We start from the raw sequence: 22,472 nt of genomic DNA on the forward strand, positions 1-22,472 counted from the left end.
TCACAGTGATCCATTTGCCTCCCAAGTGCTGGGATTAAAGGCGTCTGCCACCACCACCCGTCTTCTTTTGTTTCTTTGTTAATTTCTTTCTCTCTTTTTGTTTTGTTTTGTTTGTTTGTTTGTTTGTTTTTTGAGACAGGATCTCTGTGTAGCCTTGGCCATCCTGGACTCACTCTGTAGACCAGGCAAACCTCCCAGACATCTGTCTGCCTCTACTTCCCTGAGTGCTGGGATTACAGGTGGCTTGTGTTTTGTAAGTTTCTGAGATAGGCTCTTACTCTGTAGCCCAGACAGACTTTAGATATGTAGCAGTCCTCCTGCCTCAGCCTCTGGGGTGCTGGAAGTCCAGGCACGAACCACCATGCCTGGCTAATCATTTTAACTTACATTAATTTTTAAGGAATTGAATGGATTGTGGTAACGGGGGTTGAGTGCTCTCTGTAGTGGCTGCTGTATTCTCAGGAACAGCTCTTTACTCATAGCTGTGTCTACAAGGGTAAGTTAGAGTTTATCGTAGAGTAGATCTCTGCCTTGACTGATGCTGACAGCGTGGTAAAGCTTTCTCATATTTTACAAGATATTTCACTAAAGTGCTACTTTTTCTTATTCTTCCTTCTGCTAAGAGTCAAACCTAAGGCATGCTACCATTTATGGTAGGGTTATGCAACCAAATAGCCACACTCCTAGCCCCAAATAGAGTGTCTCTTGTGTGTGAGCAGGTGCCTGTGTGTACGTGTGCACACATGTACGGAGGCCAGAGGATAACCTTGGGTGTCGACGCTTGGGTGCTGTTTACCATTTTGTTTGTTTTTGAGACAGAATCTGGTCCTTCCAACACTGGCCTCCCAAATTCACATCCTCTCCCTGCACCTGTCTCTTTCTGTAAAACAATTCACTGAATCCAATTAGCATTGTGACCATGAGCGTGGGCAACTTACCAGTTGTCGCAACCCCAGGTTATTCCCCTCCCCCAGCAGCCATCAGTTGCCATATCACTGAGTGTCTCCTCCATCCGCAATGGAACCTCGACTGCACTGATCTCCTGTAGGCGATCCCAGGTACTGTGTGCGAGTCCAGGAGTGCAGCAGCCACGTCATGTTGAGAAGATAGCGTCACAGCATTCTTTCCCGTCCTCCAGTTGTCTCCTTTTCCTCTCTTGTCGGGTCCCAGCCCGTGGGAAAAATTGAATCAGGGTTCACCTGACAGAGGGAGTGGGGATTGAAAGTAGGATACAGAGACGCGAGAAATAACGAATCAAGTCGGGAAATTTCTGATCAAGATTCACCTTACTGCCGACTAGCAGGAACATATATAGAGCAAGGTCAATAGGGTCTATTCTTATCTCACTCACCCTGGCCCCCAGGCAAGAATACAATAGCCTAAATCGCTCCCTGTAGAACTTCCTAGTTCTCTGAGTAGTTCCTTGTAAGAACTTCCTAGATGCTCTGGGTGGTTCCAAGTTGAGACTTCTCTACTTCTTTCAAAGGTAAATAGTCCAAGGATGGCCTAGAACTCAAGACCTCTTGGTGAGGTAAAGGTCAGCAACTTGAAGGTCACAGCCTACAGCCTAAGCACAGGATTTCTGACATGGCAGAATTTGGCATGGGTTCCCACACTCTCTTTCTTTCTTTTCTCTTATGTGTATGAGTGTTTTGCCTGCATACATATCCACACTCCACATGCATGCAGTGTCTGTGGAAGCCAGAAGACTGATCCCTTGGGACTGGAGTTACAGATGGTTGTGAAGCCACATGTAGGTGCTGGGAATCGAACCTGGGTCTTCTGAAAGAGCCGCTCTCTTCAGCCCCATCCTTCAGCTCTTCTTAATTCAGCTCCACACCTCTCTATGTTTCCTGAGCTTTGTGGGGGTTGATGCTGATGCAGGGACCAGTTACTCAGGCTTCCCTACATTGACTGTTAACCACTGCAAAAAGAAGTGTCTCTGACCAAGCTTAGAACTGCATTAATTTATGGAGAGAATTGGCTGGCACAGCTGCCTAGCTGAAAGGTGAAGTTCTCAGAACCCTCTGGCTCTAGCAGGCTCCATTTGGTATTATATAGAGGAGGGGCAGGTGGGAGCTGTTGGGTTTTGCAGCCTTAGTGTTTTCTGGGATCTGGTGTGGGGGGATGGGAGGTTATAAGTCCTTTTTTGATAGTTCTCTCAGACCCCTGCACTCCAGTATGGCCTCTTCTGATTCTCGGGTGCATAACATGCACATTCAGAATTGTACATTTGTGACTAGAATTGTTTGTTTGTTTTGTTTTTCAAGGCAGCGTTTCCCTGGCTCCCTGGAACTCCCCTTGTAGACCAGGCTGGCCTCAAACTCAGATCTGCTTGCCTCTGCCTCCTGAGCACTGAATTAAAGGCGTGTACCACCACCACCACCCAGCAACTTTATACTCTTTGTTGTTGTTTTTCCAAGGCTGAGTATCTCTGTGTAGCCTTGGCTGTCCTGGACTTGCTTTGTAGACCAGGCTGGCCTCGAACTCACAGTGATGTACCTGCCTCTGCCTCCCAGAGTGCTGGGATTACAGGCATGCACTACCATGCCCGGCTAGCTTTATACTCTTTTAAGAAATTAAAATTGGGGCCTGGAGAGATGGCTCAGAGGTTAAGAGCACCATCTGTTCTTCCAGAGGTCCTGAGTTCAATTCCAGCAACCACATGGTGGCTCACAACCATCTATAATGGAATCTGGTTCCCTCTTCTCTTGTGCAGGTGTACATGCAGTCAGAACACTGTATAGGTAATAAATAAATACATCTTTAAAGAAAGAAATTAAAATTATTATGATTTTAATGTGTATGGGTGTTTTGCATACACACACACACATATACATATACATTTTGGGTTTTTTGTTTTGTTTTTTTTGAAACAGGGTTTCTTTCTCTGTAGCCCTGGCTGTCCTAGAACTCACTTTGTAGACCAGGCTGGCCTCAAACTCATGTAGGTCTGCCTGCCTCTTGATCCTGAATGCTGGGACTAGCCTTCATACATGTTTGTGCACTACTTGCATGCCTGGTGCGTGTGGAGGACAGAAGAGGGCATTAGAGCCTCTACAACTGGAGTAAGAGATGATTATGAACCACCACGTGAGTGCTGGCAATCGAGGGCAAGTCCTCTGGAAGAGCAACAAGTGCTCTAGGCCACTAAGCCACCTCTCCAGCTCCTAAGCTTTATACCTTTACAAAAAAAAAAAAAAAAAAAATTTAAAGCCAGGCTCGATGATGCACACCTGTAATCCCAGCACTCAGGGAGGCAGAGGCAGATGGGTCTCATGAGTTCAAGGCCAGCCTGGTCTACAAAGTAAGTCCAGGACAGCCAAGGCTGCACAGAGAAACCCTGTCTCAATAAAAATAAAATAAAATAAAATTTATTTGTAATAACTATGTATGTGAATGTTTCCTGTGTGGGGTGCCCGTGGAAGCAGGGAGGCCTTCAGATTGTCCAGCTGGAGGGTTAGTCCCTGTGAGCTGCAGGTGGGCGCTGAGAACTGAACTCCCAACTTTCAGCGCTCTTAAGTGCTATGCCATCTCCAGAGTCCCTTCATCCCCTTTTCAAATCTTCACAGTAAGTAACATAAAGTAGACATTACTTAACAGTTCAGGAAATATGCTCAAGATCTGTCCATCTGTTACTGAGCATAGGGCTCGATTTTCCTCTTTAGATGAGGCAAGATTTGTAGGATTTAGTTCCAGAGGGTGTTTATTAACCTGTATGCCACTCATCTCTCACAGGAATATGCTACATTTTGGTCAGGATCTAAAATGCATCTTAAGATTCATAATATAAAGCCTGGTTAGGCAGCACACAGCCGTAACACCACCACTTGGGAAGTAGAGGCAGAAGGACCAGAAATTCAAGCCATTTCCAGCTGTATAGTGAGTTTGAGGCCAGGGCCACGTGAGGGTCTGTCTCAGAGAACAAAACAACGGGGCCACTGAGGTGCTTCAGCTGCAACAGTGCTCGATCCTAAGCCCGAGGTCCTGAGTTTGAGCCTTGGCCCCAGCGCGGTGGTAGGAGAGAGCTGACTTCTGACAGCTGTCCTTGACCTCCATACACATTCTGCGGCTCTGTGAACTTGTGAACTCCCCTCTCCATAACATAGTTTTTTTTATAAATGACCTAAAAAAGAGGTTCATAGTGTGGATCATGGCGATACATGTCAGGTGGAGCTGTGTTGTTAGAGGCTAAAACTTGGTATAGCTAAGAAATAGAATTTACCATCAAGTTGGTGCTCAAGATGAGCGTTTATTGAGACAGTCTTGTGGGGAGCCCAGACAGTGCTGGAAAGTTCCTTGTTAACAGCCACAGATGAAAGGGAGATGGGTGGAGACTGGCAGTTAGAAAGGCTTTTCGCGGGGGGGGGGGGGGGGGGAGTGGGGGGAAAGAAAAAAAATAAGGGCTTTTCGAGTTTCCAAATTGAATTTTAATTTATTTTTATTCGTTTATATTTTGAGATGGGGTCTGGCAGTATTATCCAGGTTTCAAATTCATGGGCTCAAGCAGTCTTCCACCTCAGCCTCCCAAGTAGTTAGACTATAGTCCCTGTGACTATTATTTTTGCATTTTAATATTCCATTTAGGCATGCTTCTTGGATATTTATATTCAGAAACATGCCAATAACTCAACAAAATTGTAAAATTGTGTTTCATATAAACACTGTGTGTGGGGACACACACACACACAGATTGCTGTCAGGTATCTTTCTTTTTTTAAAGGCAGTATTTTTATGTAGCTTTGCCTGGTCAGGAACTCACTTTGTAGACCAGGCTGGCCTCAAGCTCACAGAGATCCTCCTGTCTCTGCCTCCTTATTAAAACTGGGATTAAAAACATGTACCCTCCCCTTAATTATTAATTATTATTTTATTTGTTTTCTGTTTGTTTCAAGACAGGGTTTCTGTGTTGCCTTGACTGTCCTGGAATTCATTCTGTAGGCCACACTGGCCTTGAACTCATAGAGGTATGTTTGCCTCTGCCTCTGGAGTGCTGGTGATAAAACACAATGACCAAGCCAGGCGTGGTGGCATATACCTTTAATCCCAGCACTCGCATGGCAGAGACAGGAGGATCTTGGTGAGTTCAAGGATAGCCTAATCTACAAAGCCAGGGCTATTACACAGAGAAACCTTGTCTCGAAAAACCAAAACCAAACCAAACCAAACCAAACAAACAAACAAAACAACAAAAGCAAAAAACCCACCATGACCAAAAGCAACTTGGAGAGGACAGGATTTACTTCCTCTTGTAAGTTTGTCATACGCCATCATGGAAGGAAGTAAAAATCGGACCCTGGAGGCAGAAGCTGAGGCCGAGGCCATGGAGGGGTGCTGCTCACTAGCTTGTTCACCGTGGCTTGTTTAATCTGCTTTCTTATACCACCTAAGACCACCAGCCCTCAGATGGCACTGCCCACAGTGGGCGGGGCCCTCCCTCATCAATCAAGAATATGCCCCTCAGGCCAATATGGTGGGGGTAGTTTTTAAATGAGGGTTCCCTCATCCCAAATGACTCTAGCTTACGTCAAGTTGGAAAAAACAACCAAAAATCCCAAAACATTACCTAGGATAGACCCCACGGTTAAGTTAGGACAAAGGTTAACAGAAGAAGCACAACACGGAGGCAGCTGAAGACAAAGAACTGAGGCTCCAGCTCAGAACAGAGCTCTTGCCTCTGTGCACAGGCCAAGCTCAATCCTTAGCACCACCAAGAGAAGGAAAGGAGGGACAGAGGGAGGAGAGGGAGGGAGGGAGGGAAGAAAGTCTAGCCAGATTAAGCAGCAGAGTGATCTTGGCACTTCAGATGCCCCACTAAAAGTTAAAGGAAGAAAGATGCGGGGACTGAAGGCAGTCTGGGTTATGAGACCCTGTGGAAGGAGAGGGGAAGGGAGGGAGTACTTTTTAAAATCAGCGTTGAATAAGTGTTTTGATGGTATGGTTCATTCTTGTAATCTTTGCACTTGAGCTGAAGCAGGAGGATTCCCATGAGTATGAGGCCAGCCTGGAAGAAAGAAAAGGAGAAAAAAGGAAAGGAGAGTGGGGCAGGGGTGGGGGGAGAAGGGAGTGCTAAGTTTAAGCACTGAGTGAAATAACAAAATAGTTGAGGCTTACAGGTCTGAAGTGGTGAGTGTGTCTTGAGAGCCTGATAAGCAATGGCTTGAGCATCTAGCATCTGAAGGTCTGCTTATTTCTGGCTCAGTCAGTGATTGGTGGAGTGGGGTGTCAGGGCAACTCTTTGAGGGCTTGCTGTCTTAGGGATTCCTTTTGGGCTCTCTTAGGCATTTCTGTGAGGCTGTGACCGAAGTGGCCCTTCATATTGATAATCTGATTTTCCCAAACCCTGGTTGTTTCTCAGTGTATAGCAACATAAATATTCTCATTCAGCAGGGGGAGTCAGAATTCAAGGGGTGGCCAGTAACACAATCCCCGCTTTCCAGGATGGAAAAACTGAGGTACAGAAAGATTAAAGGGCTGCCTAGAGATGGTACCGCAAGACATCTGCACACCTGGAAATTGGAGCTGGCTCTTCAAACTCATTTGCAGAGTCTGATCCAGTGTAGGAAGATGATACTGGAGGTCTTCCTTTCAGTCTGGGTTGTCATCTTGGCATGCAAATCCGAGGCAGAGTGCACCCCATCCTCACCCCACCCCCTCAGTGACTGCGAAACCTGAAGGCGGTAGCTGAACTTGTACACTGCCTCCCTGAAAACCAGCTGCCGGGGGCATGCTAAGAGGAGATAAAGTGTTCTGTTTGGGTTTGTAGAAAGGAAATATCTCTGACGCCTTAATTCTTCAAGTCCTGGGGAGAAGCAATATCATACATAGGAGCACAGCTCCCTCTGTGTTTTTTCAAAGCTACAGGAGAGACGCAACGGCTTCTGGCAGCTTGACTAGTCAGCAGGCTCTGTGTCAGCTAATAGATGTGGAACTCTGTGTTCTTTTTGTCTGCTTTGGGACGTAATTTAGGAACAGTGTTTTGTACTAAAGGACTGTCTGTCTGATAGTGCTCATGGGAGATCTGGGAGGCACAGGGGAAGAAGGGTATGAAAGGAGAGATGGGATGCTGCCTCATAGTGGCTTCATAGGACTCAGATAAAAGACACAAAGACATGATAACCAGGAGAGAGATGGGGCTATCCAGAGGCTCTTTATCACAGCTGGCAGACACGGTCTTTAAACGACTAAACATGACAAGAGGCCAAGAAAGACATTTCAGATGTTTTTGACTCGTGTGTGTGTGTGTGTGTGTGTGTGTGTGTGTGTGTGTGTGTGTGTGTGATGTGATGGTTTCTAGCTCACTTGGTTTACTTTCATGTTAAATATAGTTTTATTTTGTGTAGGTTCTACGTATATGGTTACTTTTTGCTGCTACAGGGAGACCACTCCATGCTAGAAAGGAGAAGTGATGACTAGCTAAGTGGGAAGCCACAGGCGAGCACAGACGAGGCTTGAGAGTCAGGTTGGTGAGCTGAGGTGCTGCCCTGATGCTTCAGTGACAGTTAAGTGTCAGAGATGTCCTCTTCTGACGTCTTCCTGTGCCAGCACACATGTGTATATACATACATGCATGCAAAACACTTAAAACATAGAATAAATAAACAAAAAAGTTATTTTTTAAAAAAAAGAAAATACCATAATGAAGGCCATTGCATTGTCTGTGGTCTCCTTAAAAATGTGTGTCCTTTAATACTTTCAGGAGTGGCTGGTGACCGTCTGGCACAGAGGATTCTTGAGGGACAGCTGTAGGAGGTGAAACTAAAAACACAGACCCTAGGAACAAATTGTTGAGGCCCTTAAAAGCCACTCATGAGGTTTGGGTTTCAGCAGGGAAGTGAGAGTCACTCTGGCAGCTGAGTGGAGAGCAATCAGGCCAGGGAGGGAGCCAGCTTGGCTTCTGCAGCACTCACCTGCATGGCTGAATGAATTAGACTTTTTTCCCCCTAGAATTATTTCAGAGTACAATGATTTGGTTCACTGTTAAGTGAGGTTGGTTTTTAGGAGTCTCTCTGTAGCACACTTGCATTTTATTAAAGAACAAAGGGCAAACGATCCTCAGGTTCTCACCCAGCTTCATCCTGGCTGCCCTGGAAATAAAGGTCATGGGCTCCTTGTCAGATGCGGAGACTCTTTTTAAGCATTTCTTAGGAGGGTATTTCAGTGTCTTTTAGAAATGATCCTCACAAACAACCATGATTTAATTCTTCAAGCCTTCAGTGAGAACACTATTCCCGAGATTTGGGGTTTTCCCATCAATGTTACCCTTCTCCTATAGAAACTGGTCCACATCTCCATCTTCCCTAGATGAGCAGGGGCCAAACCCACATCCAGCTGACCTCTCAGGCTTCTAGCCTTTCTGTGGCATCGTCCTGACCAGAGTGGTGGCAAGAGCTTTCCTTCTGAAATTTCATTTTGTCTTTATTTTGTGTGTGTGGGTGTTTACGAACATGCCACAGCTCACATATGGGGGGCGTCTGTGGGCAGCTTGTGGGAGTCGGTTCTCTCCTTCCAACATACAGGTTCTGACCGTCAGGCTCTGTGGGAACCACCCTTACGTGCTGTTTGGGTTTTTTTTTGTTTTTGTTTTTGTTTTTGGTTTTTTTAAAAATATTTATTTTTATGTATACAGTGCTCTGCCTACATATACATCCGCAGACCAGAAGAGGGCACCAGATCACATTATAGACGGTTTTGAGCTACCATGTAATTGCTGGGAATTGAACTCAGGACCTCTGGAAGAGCAGTCAGTGCCCTTAACCACTGAGCCATCTCTCCAGCCCTTTTGTTTTTGTTTTAAAGACAAGAGTCTCGCTTTGTCACCTAGCGGAGCCTCGACTCACGGTCCTGCTTCAGCCCCCAGAGTGCTGGGGTCTCGGGCACATGTCACCATTCCTAAGACCACTGTCCTGTTTTTAGCACCGTCCTGCTGTCATCCTCCCTCTAGGATGTAAGGCTGTAATTCCTCTCCCATTCAGTAAGGGGCAGTTTTGACAATTTATTTTTAAGGAGTTTGACCAGGTGCTGTCATCTTATTAAGATGGAAAGGCAAAGTAGTGTGGAAAGAACAAGACAAGTACAACCTTAATGAAACAGCCCGAGCTCTGCCACCAATAATGACTCAGGGGGATTTTGTTTGTTTGTTTTTTGAGACAGGGTTTCTCTGTGTAGTCATGGCTGTCCTGGACTCACTCTGTAGACCAGGCTGGCCTGGAATTCACAGAGATCTACCTGCCTCTGCCTCCGAGTGCTGGGATTAAAGGCGTGCCCCACCACCACCCAGCAATTATTCTTGATGTAATGAATGCAGTGAGGAAGGTATCACCAGTTGGATTCTGGGAAACCAAAAATCAGACTGAGAGACATTCAAGAAAAGAGCTGACCAAGTACCCTTCAAGAGAATCAAGGACATGAAGCTAAAAACTGAAAACTGTCCCTCCTCTAGGAGGCCAAGGACACATGATGATTAGATGCAAGAGGGCATCCTAAATTGTATCCTGAACTAGAAAGAGACATCGATGGGTAAAATCCACATCTACACGTTAGGAACTGGGCTCGTGCCTGTGACACTTTCCTAGTTCTCAAAATACCATGGCGATCTAAGATGTGAGGACAAGCTGGATGAAACAAGACGGACACTCTCTGTATTGTCTCTGACCTCCACACACGTGTGCCCACACTCACGCACACACATTACACACACTTGTCCAAAATCAAACCACTTTCTCCACTTTGCATCTCACAGCAGCAGTGCTAGGATTAAGTGCACTGGGCTTCCAGCTCTGAGAGGATCAAAGTAAGTTGTCAGGCTGTGGGGCAAACACTGTTACCTGCTGAGCCATCTGCCCTGCCCCTGCTTTGCAGTTTTGAGACAGGATCTCATGGACTCCAGATTGGCCTGGAACAGGCTGTGTGGTGCTCTACCACACCCATCTGAGGTGCTGAGGGTCAAAATCAGCCTGTGCAGGAAGTCAAGCGTTCTTCTAACTGAGCCATGTTTAAGTTTGCGTATAATACAGTACTTAAACGTGTCTGTGTCTGTGTCTGTCTGTCTGTCTGTCTGTCTGTCTGTGTCTGTGTCTGTCTGTCTGTCTGTCTGGTCTAAGGACAACTTGTGGGAGTCATTTTATCTTTCCATCATAAAGATTACGCTCCGGTCGTCAGGTTTTCAGCCAGCACCTTTACCATCAAGCCATCTTTGTGATCCAAATGTACTTTATGTTGTGTACAGTTTACAAGGCGATTCTAGTGCTTTTGAAAGTGGAATCTAACTTCAGTTTTGATGTATAGTTCTCTAATGACTATTGATAGTTTTGTTGATGGTTTCCCTAGTGATAGGGGTAATGCTATGCATGCTAGGTGAGTGTTCTAGCACTGAGCTACAAGCCCCAGCCCTTCCCTCAAACAACAAAAAGTGACTTACTCTTCCCTGCAGTGTAGGGGAGAGTCCATGGTCTCATACATGCCAGACAGGAGCTATACCACCCCACCCCACTTTATTTGTTTGGCCTTTCTTTATATATGTAGCCTTTGCTATCTTTGAACTAACTGTGTAATCCAGGCTGGTCTCAGAGGTGTAGGAATCTTCCTGTCTCAGTCTTGCTAGTGCAGACCTAAGGGGCCTGAACCTCTCTGGGCAGCTTTTGGCTGCTTTTTTTTTTTTTTTTTTGAGACAGGGTTTCACTGTGTAACAGCCCCACTATCCAAGATTCTTTGTAGACCAGGCTGACCTTGAAACTCTGCTTCCTGAGTGCTGGGACTAAAGGCATGCACCACCATGCCCCACTTGGCTGCTTATTTTTAAATTGGGTTGTTTGTCTTTTTGTTGTTGAGTTGTATGTATTACATTTTGCTACATAACTGCTGTGTTTCTTACAAGAACCATAGCAGAGTTGTGTGTCTCCTTTTCCCTCTCTTCTGATGCTCCTGTACTGTTGCCTATCTTGCGTTCTTGTCGGACTGGTAACACACAGCCAGCCTGCCTGCCTGCCTTCCCCCTCTTCCTTTTTCTAGTGGGGTCAGTTGCCTTTTCAAGAGTACATTGGCCTTTTGTGTTTTCCTGTTCTTTTTGTTCATTTGTTTGAGACTAGTTGTATGTGTGTGTCACCGCCCCCGCCTATAACAGCTCTGGCTGTCCTGGATCTTGCTCTATAGACAAGGCTGACCTAGAATTCACAGAGATCCTCCTCTCTTGTCTCTGCCTCCCCTAATGAATTTTCCCTTATTTGCTGTGCTCACTTATGTATAATGCTTCTCATTTGTATGTTTTTTGATTTGTGAGACAGTTCTGGGTATTATGTTTGGTGTTTTGTTAGTGTGTGTGTGTGTGTGTGTGTGTGTGTGTGTGTGTGTGTGTGTGTGTGTTTTGAGATAGTCTCATGCAGCTCGGGCAAAGCCTCAAGCTGAACTGTAACCAAGTCTTGAACTCCTTACCCTCCCACCTGCCCTTCCCCAGAGCAGGGCTTTTGATATGTGCCAATACACCTGCTTGGTATTGTCTTGAGTATTAGTTTTTTAGTTAAATGGTTGGCCCACCTTTTTTGTCATACAAATTTATAATTTGCGTATTGTAACTTAATAATTCACAGCTGACATTTATACTCCTCTGAAGGGGTGGAGTTTATAGGACTCACATCTGTAATCCCAGCATTTGGGAGGCTTCCATAGGAGGATACACTTGAATTTGGACCAGTCTGTACTACATAGCAAGCTTTTTAAAAAAAAAAAAAAGCCTGGGGCCTCCCCTACCTATTTTCCTTCCTTTCTTTCCCTTGGGGTTTTCTTTGTCAGTGTTCTATTGCTGTGAAGAGACACCATAACCATGGCAACTCATAAGAGGAAAGCATTTAATTGGGGCTGGTTTACAGTTCAGAGGTTTAGTTCGTTATCAGCATGGTGGCACACAGGCATACATGGTGCTGAAGAAGCTGAGACAGACAGACAGACAGATAGACACACACACACACACACACACACACACACACACACGAGACTTGGCTTGAACACCTGAAACTCCAGAGCTCACCCCTAGTAATATACTTCCTCCAACAAAGCCACACCTCCTCATCCCTGTCAACTGGCACCGCTCCCTAATGACCAAGCATCCAAATATATAGCCTATGGGGCCATTCCTATCAAACGACCACACGGTTCTCTGCACATTCTTTTGTTTTGTTTTTTTCAAGACAGGGTTTCTCTGTGTAGCCCTGACTGCCCTGGACTCTCTTTGTAGACCAGGCTGACCTCGAACTCACACAGATCCGCCTGCCCCTGCCTCCCAAGTGCTTGGATTACAGGCGTGCGCCGCCGCCACCCGGCTGTCTCTGCACATGCTTGTAGACTATCACAGGTGACCCTGAGGACTGCTTTATCAACTCTTTTCCCTCCCCCTCTTCTCTGCCCTCTTTGCTATTTTCTTTCATTTTTCTTTTCTTTGCATGTATGTGTTTGTAGTGTGTGTTCACATGTGTGGGGTGTTGGGAGGCTCGGAGCTGATGCTGGGACTCTTCGTTCCTCTCCTCTTACTGAGGCAGGGTCCTCGGCTGAGCCGCAGGCTTGCCAGTTCTGCCTACTCCAGCGCCCCCAGGATCCGTCTTTGCTGCACACTTGTGAGTTCTGGAGAGCCAAACTCTGTTCCTGTTGTTTGTGTGCTTTATTCACAGAGCCATTCCCTAGCCCTCCTCTCTCCTTGTTTACACTTACAGCCCAGCCCAGCCCTTGAGTGTGCTTCTCAACCTTTGCTGTACATTGGGGGGCACGGGGGTGGGGTGGTGGGGTGAGGGGGTGAAGGGAGGAGGAGGAGTGGAGGGGGGCGGTACTGGGGGAGGGTCAAATGCACTGCCTCTAGGTTACAGCAATTAGCAAGACTGTTGACCAACAAACTTCAAAGGCCAGAATCTTCAGTTTACAGTTTGTTGTTCTGCTGAGGTCTCTTCCTTTCACCCTGTGGATGGGTTGGTTTACCTGGAAAGCTGGGTTTCACTCTCAGCCTAGCTACTATATGTAGGTACAGCTTCAGACAAATCATAGCTTTTGGGGGACCAGCTTCTTCTTTGGGTATGTTAGAACGGGAAATGTGCTGAGCTAGAACAGCAGCTGTCACTATTTTGAGAAGAGCCACTAGTAAATATTTTAGGCTCTAAGGGTCCCACACTGTCTCGGTGTCTAAAGTCCCTCTTTTTATTGGAGCTCTTAGGGTCAGATAGAACCTGGGTCGTGGCAGCCCTAACAGCTGGGTTTAGCTACCTATCTTTTGTTTATTTTTGAGATAGAGTCTATATAGCTTGGAACATTCTATGTAGATCAGGTTGGCCCCAGACTCAGATCTGCCTGCCTCTAGCTCCTGAGAGCAGTCTGTCTAAAGGTGTGGGCCACCGTGCCTGGCACCCAGCTTTAATAAGCCAGACAAGCACAACAAAAGCATGGAAAGCAGGTTTATTCATTGTGGCTACATTGGGGAAAGGAGCAGATAAAGAAGGGGGTCCAGTGACACCCCACCCCACCCCATCCGTCTTTGAGGTCTTGACATGAGGTTTAGGTTTAAGCAGCGTGTGAGAGGTCAGTGTCCTGGTCAAGGTGTGGTGTTGCTATCTCGTCAGGGTCTCAGCTCCAGTCTCCTCTGCAGGTTGTTCTGACAGAAATGTCTTCTGTAGCTCCTCATCTGATGGGACCAGGGATCAACCAAGATCCTCAGCTGCTGACCCTAGAGTTCATCCCTTTCCTTCTCCCAGCATAGGTTCCTGGGGAAGTTCCAGTTCCCTGGGGACCAGCCTTTCAGTAGTCTGACCGTCAGAAAGAAGGAGGACACGGGAATCTGTTTGGAATGGCCACCTTCCTGAGGCCGTTGAATGGCTGCTTGAGGACCTGAGTTTGATCCCCAGAAGCCAGGTGGAAGGAGGAGAGAACCAACCCCTGCAGCTCTCCTCTCACCCCAACACTTTCAGGCCAGTTTCATGTTTAGCTTTGGGACATTGTATGGTTCTTTTCTTTCAAGCACTTGCCAGGGACCTCACCTCCAAGAGCCAAGGAAAATCATGTTTAATCACCACTAATTAAATATATTAAATATAATGTCATGCAATTAATGTAGTACTTACCGTCTGTTGGCACTGTTCTAAACATTTTACATATATTAACTAATTATCAGAATACTCAATGAAGAATGCAGATGTGTTCATTATCCTCACTTTCAGATGAGGAAACTTAGGGCAAAATAAAAATTAGATACTTAGCCGCCAAGTGAAGGTTTCCAACTGCGTAAGCAGCCAAATTTTATTTTTGTAGTTTGTTTGTTTGTTTGTTTGTTGGGTTTTTTGTTTTGTTTTTGTTTGTTTGTTTGTTTTGGGTTTTTGAGACAGGGTTTCTATGTGTAGTCCTGGCTGTCCTGGAACTTTCTTTAGACCAGGCTGGCTTTGGACTCAGTGATCTGCCTACTTCTGCCTCCCAGTGTGGAGATTAAAGGAGTGCACCAAGATGCCTGGCCAGTAGCCGAAATTTAAAGCTGACAGTCTGCACCTTTATACTGTATATACAACTGTCTTCCCTAGCTCAGACATGTACTTCCAAGGAATGCGGCTGCTCAGTTAGCACTGAAAAGGTCAGAAATGACCACCAGGCCTGGCTCTGTATGTTTGAGACCAGCCTGGTCTACTTAGAGTGTCCCAGGCCAGCCAGGGCTGCAGGGCTGCAGGGCTGCAGGACAGCCTGCCTGGAGAATGGGGCCAAGGCATGTCCAAACCCTGGAAATCTCATCCTGAGATTAGCATCAGTAGGACTGCTTCCCTCACCCCACCCCAGGTCTGCATGTTCTAACCCTGGGTACCCGCCCCCCACCTTTGCCCCCACCTCCCAAGGAGGTCATGCAGCCACATTCAACTTTCTGTCTTCTTAGAAGGTCATATCCAGCCGCACCTGGAAATCTTCCTTACGCAAATGAGACATCCCTCAAAAGCTCCTACCCACCCACCAAAGGTTTAAGTAGTTCTGGGTAGTTGGCTCATGACCTCATTCATGCTAGGCCAGCATGCTACCAACCCATCTCCTCACAGTCATCTCCCTGTGCTCCCTGTGCTCCCATCACAGGGTCCCATGGGAGCAGGGAAATGGAGCAGAGTGGCTTGCTGTCTTTGGAAGATTTTAGCTCTTCCAGCATCCAGACTGACTGTTGTATAAAGTAGAAGCGTACTGAAACTAACTGGAGCTGTGTGTGCGGGCATACGCAAGGCAATCAACCCAAGTCTAAGCTGCCCGGGTTAAAGAATGCCCTCGGCATAAATAATAGTACATAAATAAAAAATTCTAAGCGTGACTGTGGCATTTGAGATATGATGACACCTAAACTTGGGCTAAAAATAGCTTTTTTACAAAATAATTTGTTTTTAGGTTTTGTTGTTACTTTATTTTTGTTTCTGTTTTTCTCACTCCTTGGTCCTAAGGATTGAACCCAGGATGTGCTAGGCAAGCGCTTGCCCCCTCTGAGCTGTGCTTTCAGCTCCCTGGAGGCGTGCTTGGGCAGTTATCTATAATGCAAGTCAGTAGCAGCTTATTCTTGTGGCTTTGATGTCTATTTATTTATTTTTACATGTAGGCTGTTTTGCCTGCAAGTATGTGTCGGAGGCCAGACAAGGGTGTCAGTTTCCCCAGGAGTTAGAATTACAGGCACTGCTGAGCCACCTGCTGTGAGTGCTGGGAACTGAACTCAGGCCTTTTGTAAAGTGCTCTTAAGCATTGAGCTATCTGCCCAGCCTCTGTTTCACTGTTTAGCTGTGCAGCTGGTTTTAATGGACAAAAAAATGTATACCTATAAAATGTGCCCATGCAGCCGGGCGTGGTGGCGCATGCCTTTAATCCCAGCACTCAGGAGGCAGAGGTAGGCGGATCGCTGTGAATTTGAGGCCAGCCTGGTCTACAAAGCAAGTCCAGGACAGCCAAGGCTACACAGAGAGACCCTGTCTCAAAAAACCAAGAGAAGGGGAAAAAAAAAAAAAAAAACACAGAAAAAGAAAAAAATGTGTGTTCAAGAAATGGAACAGTATCAGCTCTGAATAATTCTGAACACTTTATCTCATTGCTAATATTCGTTCCCTGTTTCACGCTGCCCAACAGCTGTCATCAGTTTTTTTTTTTTTTTTTTTTTTGGTTTTTTGAGACAGGGTTTCTCTGTGTAGCCTTGGCCATCCTGGACTCACTTTGTAGACCAGGCTGGCCTCGAACTCACAGTGATCCACCTGCCTCTGCCTCCCGAGTGCTGGGATTAAAGGCGTGCGCCACCACGCCCGGCTCTGTCATCAGTTTTTTTAAGCTGGTGTGTGGCACACATCTATAAACCTAGCACTTGGGAGGTAGAGGCAGGAGGATTAGTAGTTCAAGGTTAGCCTCAGCTACAAGTGAGTTTGAATCTGGCCTGAGCTATATGAGATCCTGTCTCAAACAATAAAAATAAAAGGTAAAAAATTCAGATAAAATATACATGGTTCAGTGAGTGAGTACGTGTTTTGTGTGTGCTTCGCCCTGGGTTTAATCTCGAGAAACACACACACACACACACACACACACACACACACACACACACGACAATAAACTAAATTTGCCATATTATTTTAAAGGCCACTTTAATTATTATTTTTATTTTTTTATTTTTTTATTTTTGAGACAGTCTTTGTATTTCTGACTGGTCTCAAACTCACAGATATCTACCTGCCTCCGCCTCTTGAATGCTAGGATTAAAGGTATATGCCACCACACCCAACTCAAGGCCCATTAAAAATTTTTTTCTTTTACATTTATTTATGTACTTTGTGGGTACGTGTATGTATGGTTACACATGCTAAGGCATGCATGTGGAGGTTGGAGGACAACCTACAGCATTCAGTTTTCTACTTCCCACCATGTGAATTCTGGGGATCAAACTCGGGTGTCAGGCATGGTGGCAAGTGCCTTTACTTGCCAAGCCGTTTTGCTGTTACTCAGTGGTTACTTCTGCCAGCTTAGTGGCACTATGTACATTTACGTTTTCCTGTGACTACCGCTACCTTTTGTTTCTAGGATATTCCTGCCTTTCAAAAACTGAAAGTCTGTCCAATAAGCAGAAAGCCTGCTTTTTGTCTCTATGGCTTTGTCTGCTGCCAGGTGCCTTGTGTAGGTGGAATCATGTTCTTGGCTCTCAGAAGTTCGTGCCCTTTTGGAGCTGCTGCGTCTCCCTCATCAGTCAGGTCTTCAAGGTTTGTCTTTGCTTTAACATGAATCCCAGTTTCTCCCTCTGAGCACTAGCCCATCACAGGGATGTATACTCATGTGCTGCCATTTGTCTGCTGATGGGCATCTGGTGTTATTCTCACTTTTTGGCTGTTACGAATATGGTTATATAAATATATGTCCAATACCCTGCTTTCATTATTTTGGGTTTATACCAAAAGGAGATTTTCTGTGTTCTATAGAACTTCTATTTTCTATTTTTTGAGGAATTTCTACATTATTCATGTAGCTCTACCATTAAAATTTTTTTAAGTTTTTTTTTTTAACATGTCAGTTTTGTCCACATATATGACTGTGCACCATGTGTATGCCTGGTGCCCAAGGAAACCAGAAGAAGGCATTGGATCCCCTGGAACTAGTGCCAAAGTTGGTTGTGAGCTGCCCTGTGGCTCCTGAGAACTGACCCAGGTCCTCTGTAAGAGCAGCAAGCAGCAAGTGCTCGCTCTTTCTTTCTTTCTTTCTTTCTTTCTTTCTTTCTTTCTTTCTTTCTTTCTCTTTTTCTTTTCTTTTCTTTCTTTCTTTCTTTTTTTAATGTTTCTAGAGACAGGGTTTCTCTGTATAACAGCCCTGGCTATCCTGGACTCGAGTTTGTAGGCCAGGCTGGCCTCCAGCTCACAGCGATCCACCTGCCTCCTGAGTGCTGAGATTAAAGGTGTGTACCACCATGCCCAGTACAGCAAATGTTCCTAACTACTGAGCCATCTCTCCAGCTCCCGACTCTACCATTTTTTTTTATTTTTTAATGGTCTGTCTATCAGGTTTTATTTGTAGAGGCTGATGAACTTTAATCAAAGCTACAAAAATGTGGCTCAGCAAGTATAACAGGCGCAGAGAGAAGGCTCATAGCAACAGGTACTTTCTTTAGACCCTGAAGGAGCTATTTAGTGGGGGACAGAGAACATTTAAAGCATGAGATGTCTGTACATGAATCTAGAGAAATGGCAGCAGAGTTGTAACTGAAAGTAGGGCTTGCCCTTACCTCACCCCCTGTAGGTCTTAAGCCCTAAATTGAACTTTAGCTCCATGAACACAGGGAACTTGTGTTGCTAGTCCCCAGAGCAGGGAGAGGAAGGACTGTTAGACCTCAGAGATCAGCCATTGGCAGGCCACAGAATGTCAAAGGCCGCAGCTGCCCCTGCACCTGTCTTGGTCGGCTCCCACATGGTCTAGTGTTGGCTGTAGGTTGTCTGTCAGCCTACACAGGATGAGGTCATAAGTGAAGTCAGAGAACTCTGACCTCTCCGTGAGTCACAGAGTGACCTGCCTGCTCCTCACTTCGATACAGGGATGCCAAGGAAAGTTAAGTCTCCTCAACTTAATGGTGACCTTGGAGGCAGTGGGCTGAGAGCCTGTTGTATACCTGTGGTGGCCATTCAGCTTCTGTATGGGGATCATAAGGCTCAGACATAGCGGAGCTGCTGCTGCCCTATCCCAGCTTCCAGGGTCAGCTCAGAGGGCCATGGAGCCTTTTTGTTGTTTCTTCTTCTCTTCTTATTTAATTTTTGAGACAGAGTTTCCTAATGTGATCTTGGCTGGCCTGGAACTAATGCATGGATCAGACTGGCCTTGAATTCACAGAGATCTGCCTACCACTGCTGGGTTTAAAACCATATCCCACCACACCTGGTTCGTTTTTGTGTTTTGAGGCAGGGTCCTGCTATGTAGCCAGGGCTGACCTAAACTTGTGTGGTCTTTTTTCTTCCACTTCTTAAGTGCTGGGACTACAGCTGTGCATTACGTGTCTGACCTCAGATAGCTCTTATACTCATCACGAGAACTCTTCCACAGAGATTTTTAAGTGAAAAGACACCATCTTTTGTTGTCAGTATTTTCTTCCACTTGGCACATAGACGGCACTAAGAAGGGAAAGGCAGGTGTGGAGACAGGCTGTCCAGCAGCTGTCTGATCTTGTGTTTGGTGCTGACAAGCTCCTAGCTGCCATCACTGTCATTGCCTAGGAATTTGGGGCTGCTGCTGTACAGGCTGTGAGGGACACTCACAGAAATGTTCTTTCTGGCCAGGTCTAGACTGTGGCAGAGCTGAGAGACTGGGAGATGCCTTTGCATGTGAAAACCTTTGGGGTCTCGCAGTAAGGAAAGGGTGCTCTCTGGGTTTACTCTTGGGGCTGTCTTCAGTCTGCAGAGGTGCCGGCAGTGCTGAGTGGAGAAAAGGCCGAGTTGATCCCAGCCTCCTGGCTGCTGAGAAGGCAGCACTTCAGAGAGAAATGCATCAAGGCCTGCCCAGAGCCTGAGGGGGACCAGTGCTGTGCAGAAGGGCTTGGCTGAGAAGTGGGAGGAGACTCTGGAGCGGTGGAGAGTCGGCGGCATATCGGTGACTGGTTATATGCTGGGGCAGCCGGAGTAGCACAGGTGTTAGTGAGCTGATTGACCTGGTGGTTGTCCAGGGGGAAGATCCCGTGATGTGCTGGGAGGATAGGCTCTGGGGATGTGTCCCTCTGAGGCACTTCTTTGTTCTCCCCCTGCACACACTGGATAATGCTGGACCTCAGTAGGCTCTGTTTGCAACCAACAGTAGCTGCACCAGCAGTGGGAGGGGCTGTAAGGTCAGCTTAGAGGCCATGGTGATGTCAGCTGGGACTCCAGAGCCAGCCCAGGGCCTGAGAGTGGATGGATATGCTGTTGTGGGTTGTACACTGCTTTAAGCTTCTAAACACAAGTGCACCAAAACTTTTGGTTTCTTTACATCCTTGTCAGCATTTGTTTTCTGTACTTTTAATCTTGTTTTTCTTTCTTGTGATGCTAATAATCCAAACTAGGCCACCTCTCACTTGCTAGGCAAATGCCCTACCCCTCAGTCACACTGCCAGCCTTACCTGAGACCCTAAATAAACAAACAGTAAGCTGGGCATGGTGGCATAGACCAGAAATCCCAGCACTTGGAAGGCAGGAGCAGATGATCTCTGTGAGTTTAAGCCCAGCCTGGTCTACAGAGCAAGTTCCAGGCCAGCTAGGGTTACATAGTGAGACTCTTGTCTCAAAATTTGACTAATTGTGAGATAAAGTTTAATACAGCCAAAGCTGGCCTAGAACTGCTGACCCACCTGCCACCACACCTCTCTCCTTCACTCCTACCACTGTGTTCTTGTGATCAAACCAGGACTTGTGCATGTTATGCAAATACTACATTCCCAACCCTATTTAAGATTTCTATATTTATATAAATATATATAAACATATGTAGTATGGGGGTTGGTGCACAGGCGATGGTTTTCATGTGGAGGTCAGAGGACAACTAGTGGGAGACGGAAAACTGGTTCCAGGGATCAAATTCAGGTTCTCAGGCTTGGTGGCAAGTGCCATTCCCATAGAGCTATCCTGTTTCCCACCTCTACACACACACACACACACACACACACACACACACACACACACACACACACACACACACACACCTCACATGAGAGAGAAAGAGAGGAAAGGAAAAGGGAGGTGGAGATCAAAAATAGTAGGTTAACTTCCCATGTTTGCCACCTAGCTTTAGTTTGGAGCGTGGCCAGTGTCGCAGGTCTGCCCTCCCCGTGCTTACAGTGTGCCTTTTCCCTCTCATTGGTCACACAACCAGCAGGGACCAGATGTGGAACACTGTACAGTGTGATGATATGACCCTGTGGAATTCATGTAAGAAGCTGCCTGACATGTGCTTATTTCATGCATTTTTTTGTTTTTGTTTTTTCTTTCAGACAGGAGCTCTCCACATAGTGCAGGCTGGCCTTGAACTTGTAGTCGTTGTGCTCAGCCTCAGCCTCTCCAGGACTAGGATTGCAAGTGAATGCCACTGTGCTCAGCTCACCCATATCTTTATGTCCTGTCCCAATTAATTGGATGCTATAGGAGACAAAGAGTAACAAATCACTTAAGGAGGATGATATACATTAGTAATTGGATTTTTGTTTACTTTTTAAATGACTTATAGTTTGTAACTATAAATACAAGCTCAATTGTCAATATTTTATATCTCCTGATATTCCTTGAATTTGTATATACTAAACACTGCATGGTAAGCCTTTCTGTTTGTAATAACATGGGCCTTCTTCTGGGACTATCTTCTTTTGGAATCACACTTACATGTTTGCTTTTTCTTCCCCTGTCTTGAAAAACAAAGTTGTCCTTAAATTTGCCCTGTAGACCAGGTTGGCCTGGAACTCACAGGTCTGCCTATGCTGTCTCTGCCTCCAGAATGCACCATCACACCTGGCTGTGTTTGCCTCTTTTAACTTGCCATCTTTTTATTATTTTAGTTTTTTTTAAGACTGGGTTTCTCTATGTTATCTTGGCTGTCCTGGACTCCCTTTGTAGACCAGGTTGGCCTCGAACTCACAAAGATCTACCTGCATCTGCCTCCTGAGTGCTGGGATTAAAGGCATGTGCCACCACACCCAGCTTTTTTTTTTTTAACTTGCCATCTTAGGGCTTCTAGAACAGTGGTTCTCAACCTGTGGGTTGCCACCCCTTTTGAAGTGTCAAGCGACCCTTTCACAGGATTCCCCTGAGACCATCTGCATACCAGATATTTACGTTATGATTCATAACAGCAAAATTACAGTTATTAAGTAGCAATGAAAGTAATTTTATGGTTGGGGGTTCACTACAACACGAGGAGCTATATTAAAGGGTTATAGCATTAGAAAGATCCACTGCTCTAGAAGATACGCCTAAAGGCAGATCTCAAGATAGACGGTTAACCTTTTGAGTGTCTGAGAGAAAAGTAGGGGTAGTGAGTGGAGTCATATAGACCCATAATGCTTAGCGAGTACCAGGTAAAAACAAGGAGCATTTTACATGGAGTAAGACATTTAGCCCTCACAGCCCTCTGAGTTAGGAGTCTCTATCTCCACTGCACTTACAGGCCATTGGGTTCAGAGAAGTTGGTGACTGTGCACTACAGGAATAAAAACTAGCATGTGGCAGAGCCAGGAGTTGATCTGAGGCAGCGTGGCGCCAGCGCTCTTCCTTACAGCCATAGCACTCTGCTCCACTTACTTGACACTGTGTAAGTAAAGGGAAGTGTGAGATAAAAACAGTTTTCCCCCCCAGAACAGGGTTTCTCTATGTTATCTTGGCTGTCCTGGACTTGCTTTGTAGACCAGGCTGGCCTCAAACTCACAGTGATCCGCTTGCCTCTGCCTCCCGAGTGCTGGGATTAAAGGCGTGTGCCATCACGCCCAGCAAGATAAAAACACTTTCGTTGGAGCTTGGTAGAGC

At 46.0% G+C, this 22,472-nt stretch overlaps 1 protein-coding gene across 1 annotated transcript in view; it reads left to right on the forward strand.

Moving 5' to 3' along the window:
* Positions 1-22,472, forward strand: part of Trit1 (tRNA isopentenyltransferase 1) — a 45,991-nt gene that overhangs the window by 3,395 nt on the left and 20,124 nt on the right. The gene's annotated exons all lie outside the window — the stretch shown is intronic.

This window comes from Acomys russatus, chromosome 29 (genome assembly GCF_903995435.1).
Source record: "Acomys russatus chromosome 29, mAcoRus1.1, whole genome shotgun sequence".
Classification (NCBI taxonomy): domain Eukaryota; kingdom Metazoa; phylum Chordata; class Mammalia; order Rodentia; family Muridae; genus Acomys; species Acomys russatus.